The sequence below is a fragment of the Carcharodon carcharias genome, chromosome 8, assembly GCF_017639515.1.
Source record: "Carcharodon carcharias isolate sCarCar2 chromosome 8, sCarCar2.pri, whole genome shotgun sequence".
In the NCBI taxonomy this organism is placed as follows: domain Eukaryota; kingdom Metazoa; phylum Chordata; class Chondrichthyes; order Lamniformes; family Lamnidae; genus Carcharodon; species Carcharodon carcharias.
The window spans coordinates 118901361-118911874 of NC_054474.1; positions in this window are offsets into that span (position 1 = coordinate 118901361).

Here is a 10514-nt window from a genome sequence, read left to right on the forward strand (position 1 = left end):
CCAGGGGCTCTAACCCCGAGTATATAGCAAAACTAAAATTAAACTCCAAGGGCTCCAACCCAGAGTACACTCTTAAACTAAATCTAAACTCCAGGGGATCCAACCCTGAGTACACCTTTAAGCTAAATCTAAACTCCAGGGCTCCAACCCTAAGTAGACTCTGGCCAAAGTGGTCCTGGACCGCAACAACTAAAAACTTAAATAGATGACTTACCCTAAGAGACAGCCACAGGCAGATGAAGGCAGATCGTGGGTCAACAAACCCCAGAAGCCCAAATCGGGCTGCCACGGACTGAGGTGTCCTTGAACCGCGAGGTCCTAACACTGGCGCTCTGTGACCCAACCCTAGGGGATTAGTCATCTCAGCGGAACCTCCAAGAAACAGTCGGAGATTAATCACACCAAGGCATCATTAATACGTAGAAACCCCATTTATTACTTGTGCAAAAGGGAGAACAATACAATGAGAGCTATTGTACCGTCTCGTAGCAGAATACACACAGACCTGTTAAAAGCATTTTTACAGCCAATCAGTAACTTTTGCACAAACCTTTCTGCTTGTTTGCATAAGTTAACTGACCAATCCATATAGTAGTAAGTATTTGTTCCCAGCACAACAGATGTTGCGCTTACGTAAATGCTTATCATGATTCTGATTACATTCGGCCTGAGAAAGAACAAAATGGAATGTCTCAGGGCTCATCCTACAACTGTGGTCAGACAAGATGGCATTGTTTCTCAAGGATGCAGTATTTTTCTCTTAGGCCTAGGCATATAATTCAATTTCTAACTTCTCCATTAACCCTTTTAGCACTAAATGGCTTCCCTATAGTTGTCTAGGCCACCACTATATCCTAGGGTCTTAAAAGAGGTGGCTAATGAGGTAGTCGATGCGCTGGTGTTAATTTTCCAAAATTCACTAGATTTTGGAAAGATTTCATCAGACTGGAAAGTAGCTCTATTCAAGGAGGGAGGGAGGCAGTAAACAGGAAACTAAAAGCTAGTTAGCTTGACATCTGCCGTGGGGAAGATGTTAGAGTTGATCATTAAGGAGGTTATAGCTGAGCACTTAGAAGAGCTCAAGGCAATCGGGAACAGTCAGCATGGTTTTGTGAAAGGAAAATCATGTTTAACCAATTTATTGGAGTTTTTTGAAGGAGTAACATGCGTGATGAATAAAGGAGAGCCTGTAGAAGTATTGTACTTGGATTTATAGAAGGCATTTGATAAGGCGCCACATCAAAGGTTATTACTGAAAATAAAAGCGCATGGTGTAGGAGGTAACATATTAGCATGGATAGAAATTTGTCTGGCTGGCAGAAAGCAGAGAGTATGCACAAATGGGCCTTTTTCTGATTGGCAGGATGTAACGAGTGGAGTCCCACAGGGGTCTGTGCAGGGGCCTCAACTTTTTACAATTTACATCAAAGACTTAGATGAGGGGAACAAAGACATGGTAGCTAAATTTGCGGATGACACAAAGATAGGTAGGAAAGTATGTTGTGAAGAAGACATGAGGAGGTTGCAGATGGATATAGATAGGTTGAGTGAGTGGGCAAAGATCTGGCAAATGGAGTTTAATGTGGGAAAATGTGAAGTTGTTCACGTTGGCAGGAAGATCAAAAAAGCAGAGCATTACTTAAATGGAGAAGGACTGCATAATTCTGAGGTGTAGAGGGATCTAGGTGTTCTAGTATATGAATCACAAAAAGTTAGTATGCAGGTACAGCAAGTAATTAAGGCAACTAATGGGATGCTGTCCTTTATTATGAGAGGGATTGAACATAAAAGTAAGGATATTCTGCTTCAGTTATAGAGGGCATTAATGAGACTGCACCTCGAATAGTGTGTGCAGTTTTGGTCCCCTTATTTAGGGAAGGATGTAAAAGCATTGGAGACAGTTCAGAGGAGGCTTACTAGATTGATCCTGGAATGAATGGGTTGTCTTATGAGGAAAGATTGGACAGGCTAGGCTTGTTTCCACTGGAGTTTAGAAGAGTGAGGGGTGATTTGATTGAAATATACAAGATCCTGAAAGGCCTTGACAAGGTGGACATCGAAAGGATGTTTCCTCTTGTGAGTGAGTCCAGAACTAGGAGCCACTGTTTTAAAATTAGGGGTCGTGTTTTTTGGACAGAGATGAGGAGAATTTTTTTCTCTCAAAGGGTTGTGCAACTTTGGAATTCTCTGCCTCAGAAGGTGGTGGAGGCAGGGTCATTGAATACTTTTAAGGCAGAGGTGGATAGATTCTTGTTTGGCAAGGGAATCAAAGGTTATCGGGGGTAGATGGGAATGTGGAAATCGAAACACAAGGAATGGCGGAACAGGCTCAAGGGGCCGAAAGGTCTACTCCTGTTCCTATTTCTTATGTCCTCATGTGAGTCGAATCTCTGTGCTGACCCCCTCTCTTGTGCAGCTGCAGCTCTGTAAGCAGAAGGTTACCACTGCCACTGGACATTTGTTGTTGTTGTTGCTGGCCATCATCTTCCTATCTGACATCTAGTCTAAGACAATCTAAGCAACATCCATGCTGATTTGATAGAGCAGAGCTCCAAATTGCAGATCAGAGCTCCAAACCTCTGAACTGGGAATGGTAACCTCTCTGCATGCCACTTCCTGTAAGAACTCTATACCATTCTCCCAGTTCCTCTAGCTCCACCGCATCTGTTCTGATGATGCCACCTTCCACATCGGTGCTTCCATTTTCCTCAACTGAGGATTCCCCTACATTGTGGTTAACAGGGCCCTTTTGCTGTGCCCATCCCATTTCCCACATTCTCGCCTTCATTCCTTCCCTTCCCTCTCAGAACCATGTTAGAGTTCCCCTTGTCCTCATGTTCTATCCCAGTAGCCACCATATTCAATGGATCATCCTCCACCATTTCCACCACCTCCAGTGTAATGCCTCAAACACATCTTCCCCTCTCCTTTCAATGTTCCAGGGCATCGTTCCCTTCTCAACACCCTGTTCCACTCCCCATTCATTGCAACGCCCTCCCCTTCCCATGGCACCTTCACATGCAAGCATAGGAGATGTAACACTTGCCCATTTTACTTCCTCCCTTTCCACCATCCAGCACCCCAAAATCTCCTTCCAAATGAAACAGTGATTTACTTCTTTCAATTTACTATACTACTCACTATGCATTTTGTTCTCACTCTGTACAGTGGGGAGACCAAACATAGATTGGGTGTCCACTTTACTGAATACCTTTGCTCAGTCCACAAGTGTGACCCCAAACATTTATCATTTATCATTTTAATTCTCTGCTCTAATCCTGCTCTGACCCATCTGTCCTTGTCCTCCAGCACTGTTCAATGGAAGTTCAAGAAGCAGCATCTAACCTTTCGATTTGGCACTTTACAACCTTCTGAACTCAATAGTGAGTTCAACCATTTCAGATCAAAATCTCTGCTCCTGTTTTTTCAGACAGCCAGTGCTGGCAACAATTCTGTTGGTGTTTACAGCTCCTTTAGACCCATGTTTTCTTTCTTTACTTGTCCCATTACTGTCATCTCTCATCTTTCATTATCATCCCTTTGGCTATTTAAACACTCCTTCTTTCTCTCCTCATTGTTCCTCACCTCAGCACTTCCTTAAAACATCTCTGTTACATCTCTAACTTATCCAGTTATGACAAAAGATCATCGACCTGAAACCTTAATCCTGCTTCTCTCTCTGTGAATGCTGCCAGACCTGCTGAGTATTTCCGGCATTTTCTCTTTTTATGAAGGAAATATGAGAACATCTAACTAAAAGCTTGGCCAGAGAGATGGGTTTTAAGGAGCATCGTAAAGGAAGAAAGTGAGATAAGAAGGTAGAGGTTTAGGGAGAGAATTCTAGAGTAGGCATAGGCGGCTAAAGGAACAGCCGTCAGTGATGATGACAGGAACAGGTACTTATCCTTGATTTCGACACAAAATACCATGTAATGACAATATTCAATTGAACTGCTGAAAATATACAAGTTTTATTTTATTTTATTCATTTATACATTTGGCTCTGATATCCAGAATGAAAATGGGATATAGCTCATGTATTTCTGCTCCCTTCCCTCCCAATCCCAGAATCTTGGTCAAACCTTCTTTTATGAAAAAGGTTTTTCTTGGAAAACAAACATTTTTAATGGCTTCTGTTATCCTGTCACAAAACCTCTTAGGGTGCACTGCCGCCCAGTCTGAGAGCAGTTGCAGACCTAGCCATGTCATTTGCTGATTGTGTCACTTGTCAGCTGCTTGTTCTATCTCAAGAGCATAGTTGCAGTTACCCATCTTTCTCTTATGTTGTTTGAGTGCTCTGCATTCCCTGAGCTGCACATGGAGACTCATAATCACAAGCCTGCAGTGTGGCAGCTCAGTGGAAGGGAGGAGTGGCATGGCAGCACACAGCTCAAGGGCCATTCCATATTTTGCAGAAAATGAATTGAGATAAAGAATCCATGTCCACCCACTGCTGGTAAGAAAAATACACTCCAAACCCTCACTGTGCACTGTGGGCAGCTAAGAGAGCCCAAAGCAGTCATGGCCACCACATGAAAATTACATTCAAATGACCCTTCAGTGAAGCCTCAGTGACAGGATGGCAGAAAGTGAATGGTTGGTGCTTTCCTCAAACATTTCTTGGGGAATTGAGGAAGCTGTCAGGAAAGCTGAAGCCCAGGATGCATCAGGTGTAGGCAGCACCTCATTTGCTTCTGCAAGGGCTGCCTGCTTCTGGCTGCTTCTTGCCACATGAGTCGGGGGCCCTGAGGGGGGCCAGTAGGAGAACACCCATCTATTTTCTCCTGATTGAAGTGACTATGTATCTGATCAATTTTCCACTGCAAAAGATGACCACGGTTATGCCTGCTATGCTGTGAGATTGTACATAAGGCATGATGTACTTGCTTGATCTTTATGGGAAACAAGGGTTAAGGGAGTGAAAATTAGAATGTTGCACTGCATTCCTAAGACAAGATATAGGCAAGAAAATGACCAAAAGTCTATAATTATAAGAAGTCAGGTATGGGGTCGGTTCTTAATGCAAACATTCCAACTGTACAAATACCAATGATTATCAAAACACTGGCAGGATGAACATCATTAAGATGATCTCGTAACTTCTTCAGTTTTCATGGTTATCATTATGGTCAAGGGAGTGAGGAACCTTGAAACAGTGTGAAGGATACATTTGGATGATGCTTATCAAACATGTGGAATGCTAGGCTCTTCAGGAGTTTCGTGACAGTCAAAAAGGGCATTTTAAAGCATAGGGACCCGTCCATGAGGGGTGGCATCACCCTTGACCACTCACAGAACTGATCATGCAAGGAGTAACCAATCCCTGATTGCCACAAGTTCTGAACACTTGTACATAAGGGTACCTGGCAGGGGAGAGACCATGATCATGGTCACTTGTGCATGTTATTTTTGTGGGTATCATTTCTTTTACTGGAGATTTTCAGCAAAGGCTTTGGCCTTTTTTGCCCTTTGGTATTGGAAGCTCTTCTGTGGTTGTTTGTTTTCCTTTGAAGGGACTTCAATGCCTAACATCGAGAACTTAAAGAGGTGATGGCTGCAACCATTCAAGCCCCAAACCAGTGGGTATGTAACACCATTAGGGTGGTTGTCATGAAGCTATTAATGTATATAATATTTTGAAAAATATTTTTTTTTAAAAATAGAGGTTTAGTCTGCAGGTGTATCTTAATTGGATTAAAGCCAGCTAGTCTAGGTGCTTTGATGAGTACTAATTTTGATATGGAAGAGAGAAAGCATGCATTTGCATTTTTTGAATCGAACATTCAAGAAGTGGGTTGAAAACTTGATGCCTTTCTAGCAGCTACCAAGCAATATGTTTATATTACTAATAAAATCGGTACAATGAATGGGCTTGCATTGTTAAAAGGTGAAGTTCAAAGAGGCTGGTGAGACAATGAGAATTTGAATTCAGTCAGTAGTGGTAGGTGCAATTTCAGCAGTTTTTAGGTGTGCAGAGCAGAGGCAATGTGAGATCAGAAGGCAGCTCCAACTGGTCCAACTGGCTCCACAGTAAAAAGAACCTAATTTTGAATTAGTAAGGTGAAATTAGTAAGGTTTTGCCTGGTGTTTGGTTAAGTCCATGGGTTGCTGTTGCCTTAATGGAGATTAGTTTGGGAATTTGTTAAAAGTTATGATAGTAGTAATTTGTAGCCATGTGTATATATTTTATGTAAATTAATGAAATGTTTCAATTAGTTTAATGTAAAACCTCGAGAACTGGTAGTCTGATTCCAGAATTTAGAGTCACATCTCAAACATTACACTTTAAACAACTGTCATAACCTATAATTTTAAGTTTCCCTCTGGGATTTTTAAATAACTCCGCTTTACCAACTGCATCGGTCATAACAGTGAAATAACAGGCAGTGAAAGACAGCGAAGGAGGAACACCCATTGACCGCACCTTCTTAATTAAGAGAATCCTTTTGGAGTCCTATGGGTTTGAAGCTATAGAGATCTACTGTTTGCAGGACTTCCCCAGCTCTGGATACTTCGATGTGACCTTTAAGAATGTTGCTGCTTGCGTCAAGTTCCTGAAGGTGCTCAAGGAGAAGGGAGACCAGCCACAGATGAGATTCCTCATGGTGGAGCCACTCTTTACTCTGCCATCACAATGGGACTGTGTGGTGACTGTGCACCTCTACAACCCCCACGATCCTGTCGCCGATGTGCTCACCTTCCTCGCCAGGTATGTCGCCAAGGTTGGGAACTGCACCAAGGTCAAAGATGTCTTCGGGTTTTGGACCAGCAAACGCCAGGTCAAGATCACACTCAAGATGGATGGTAAGGGAGCAATCCTCTATCCTCCTTCCAGCTTTGATATTGGGGGAAGCTGTGGCTACCATATCTACACTGGGCAACCCAAAGTTTGTCACTCATGCGGCAAATCTGGTCATGTGGCGGCCAACTGCAAGAATTGCAAGCAGGAAGGACACTAGACAAGGGACTGCAAACAGACTAAGTGTTGCAACATGTATGGCGAGGCAGGCCACCTCTACAAGACCTGCCCCAAACGTTGCCTTGCTTATGCACAGGTGGCCAAAACCAATGAGGGGCAAACAGACGAAATGGTCAGTATCACTACCGCCAAGGACACTTGCAACCCTCCAACCACCAAGGCCTCCAGCAAGCACAATGGGACAAAGGAGGACATGGGGAGAGACAAGACAAAAGAAAAGATTATGGCAGCAGATGGCCAAACAACTGCACTGCCCTCTGAACCACCCACTCCTCAGCAGAGCGAATCAATGGAGGTGGAACCAGCAGACAATCAACCGGACGACTGGCAGCTGGTGAAGAAGACTTAAAAGAAGAAGGGCCTAAGAAGGGATCAAGTCACTTCCCAGATGAGTGGCAAGAGGCACCTCCCATCCGATATGGGTGACAAGGGCTGCTGCTCTTCAGACAAAGAAGTGCAAGGGCGGCACTAACAGAAGAAGTGGCAAAGCTCTAGGGAGCTGGAGGAGGAGACACCCAAGCTCCAGACAATGAAGAGACCAGCGCACCCCAACTTCACCCTCAACTTGAAGCGCTCAGTGCACCCCAACCCCAGAAAGCTGGGAGCAGTGAAGCGCTCAGCGAACCCCAGCTCGGGGAAGGCTGGAGCAGCAATGCCCCAGAGGGGGAATGGATCAAACAGACTTCTCCAACAGAGAACAATCCAAACCTTGCTCCTTGCACGAACCCCTTGATGCCACCTGAGCAGAACATCTCCAATGGGGCGGTTCAGGACAGTTTCCTCAGCCCATCCAAAGTGACACAATTTGCAAACACTATGGGTATGCAGGAGTAGACCAAAGGACTGGAACTCTCAAAGACAACAGGTCTGGTAAGTGACAAAATGTTTTAAAAATGGGGATAATATCCATTGTAGCCATGTGCTTTAAATCTACCACGCAATGTGTTGGAACCTTGGATTACCTTGCCAGGGTCAAGGCTGACCTGTTTCTGCAGGAGTGTGCGATACCAAACCTCTGCTCCTACAGGCAATGGTCACGATGGTGGTCCCATGGGCCAACGATCTGGTTGGGAGGAAATGACTCACGTTCCTCCAGCTTGGGTATTCTGCTGTGGGGAGGCAATTTCACCATCTCCGAGGTTAAGGAGGTGGTGGGCAGGCGCCTCCTTGTAGCAGATGTATTGAACAACAATGCTACGCTCCGGTTAATTAATGTGTACACCCCAGCTCAAAACAGCGAGTGGCTGGCCGTCCTTCAGCAGCTCCCATTGCTGCTGGCAACTTCCAGGCTGATCATTCTGGCCGGTGACTTCAACTGCATCATTGATGCAACTGGACGATCCAGCAGCCTGGACGCCACGCCCAGATGCCTAATGGAAACAGTAAAGGATGCCAAGCTGTACAACATCTTCAGCAACCCTGCAGATGGAGCACATCGTCGATACACCTGGTCACGGCCAGACGGGTCCTGCCGTTCCAGGATAGACTTCCTGTTTGTGCCCCGTGTGTTCACAGTCAGATCCGCCGACATCAAGCCGGTGTTCTTCTCTGACCACTGCCTCCTATTGGCTGACTGTCACTTACAGGAAGACCAGAAGGTTAGCAGGGGGACATGGAAGCTGAACGTGCAATTGCTGATCCCAGAGAACATTGAGGAACTCAAGAGGGATTACAAAGGTTGGAGAACCGTGAAACCCCTCTTTGAGTCCCTGAAACACTGGTGGGAAGCAATTATGGAGAACATCAAGACGTTTTTCATCCTCAAAAGTGTTCAGAAAGCTAGAAAGGAACAGAGGGAAATATCCTGACTCCAGAAAAACATGCAGAACCTGCTCTGGCTGCAGTCAATGGGGGTCGGCATCAAGGAGCAACTCCAAGAGGTGAAGAGCCAGCAAGTCTCGCTCTTTGCCTGGGAGGCCTCCAGGATCATCTTCCAGTCCAGAGTCCACTCCGTGGAGCAGGGTGAGACGTGTCCATGTTTCTCCTTCCAAAAGGTACCCAGAGAGAGCTCTGTGATCAGCAGCCTGAAAGAAGAAGACAGCTCAGTAAAGTCATCACAGTCTGACATTTTGAGAGTCAACAAATCCTTTAATGCCGGATTATATGACGTGAAGCCCACAGTCAGCCCAGCCTCCCAGTTCTTCCTGTCCTCTATCACGGAGGTCTTGGACAACAGTACACGAGAGAGTCTGGACAAACCGCTAACTCCTGACGAACTGACTAAGGCCCTTGAGTCCTTCGAGAAGAGTAAAACTCCCGGAAGCGATGGCTTACCGGCTGAGCTATATTCAGCTCTGTGGGACTGGATCGGCCCAGATCTACTGACAGTGTACGAGAGTATGCTTCTGGCCGGCAGCATGTCAGAATCCATGAGGAAAGGCATCATCACCCTCATCTACAAGCACAAGGGGGAAAGGGAGGATTTTAGAAATTGGCGACCCATTTCACTGCTGAATGTGGACTATAAGATTCTGTCCAAGGTCATCGGCAATCAGCTCAGGTCTGCTCTGGAGTAGGTGGTCCACCCTGGCCAGACCTACGCTGTACCCAGCAGGAAGATCTCTGACAGCCTCGCGCTACTCAGGGATATGATTGCCTATGTACGGGACAGGGGTGTGGACACCTGCCTCATCAGCCTGGACCAGGAGAAGGCCTTTGGCGTAGTATCGCACACCTACATGGTGGATGAGCTCTCCAAAATGGGGTTTGGGGAGGAAATCCGCAATTGGATCCAACTGCTCTACACAAACATCTGTAGCGCAGTTTCAATCAATGGGTGGGAATCAGAAAGCTTTCCAATTAAATCTGGAGTCAGACAGGGCTGCCCTTTCTCCCCTGTCCTATTTGTGTGTTGCATAGAACCCTTTGCTGAGTCCATCAGGAGGGATCCAAGTATTAGAGGAATGATAATCCCGGGCATGGAGGCACTCGGGTCAAAGCCTCCCTGTACATGGACAATGTCACCATCTTCTGCTCAGATCCACTGTCAGTGTACAGATTGATCAACATCTGCGACCAGTTTGAACGGGCCTCAGGAGGCAAAGTAAATCATGGCAAGAACGAGGCCATGTTCTTTGGGACTGGGCTGACCAATCCTTTATCTCCTTCATCATCAGGTCAGACTGCCTCAAGGTGCTGGGGATACCGTTCGGAGGGACCAGGGCATGTGTTAGAAACTGGAAGGAGCGAGTGTCTATGGTGAAAAGAAAACTGGGCTTGTGGGAGTGACGCTCCCTCTCCATTGTGGGTAAGAACCTGGTCATCAGGTGTGAGGCACTCTGACTGTTGCTGTTCATGGCGCAGGTCTGGCCCATTCCTCACTCCTGCGTGATGGCGATCACCCGAGACATCTTCCGCTTTATCTGGAGGTCGCAGGTGGATCGTGCTCACAGGGACACGATGTACAAACCTCCAGATAAAGGGGGGAAAACATGCCCTACATTGCCCTCATCCTGATGGCACCTTTGTGTGAGGCTGCATCAAGCTGTGCACAGACCCTGGGTACATAAACACCAAGTGTCACTATGTGCTGAGG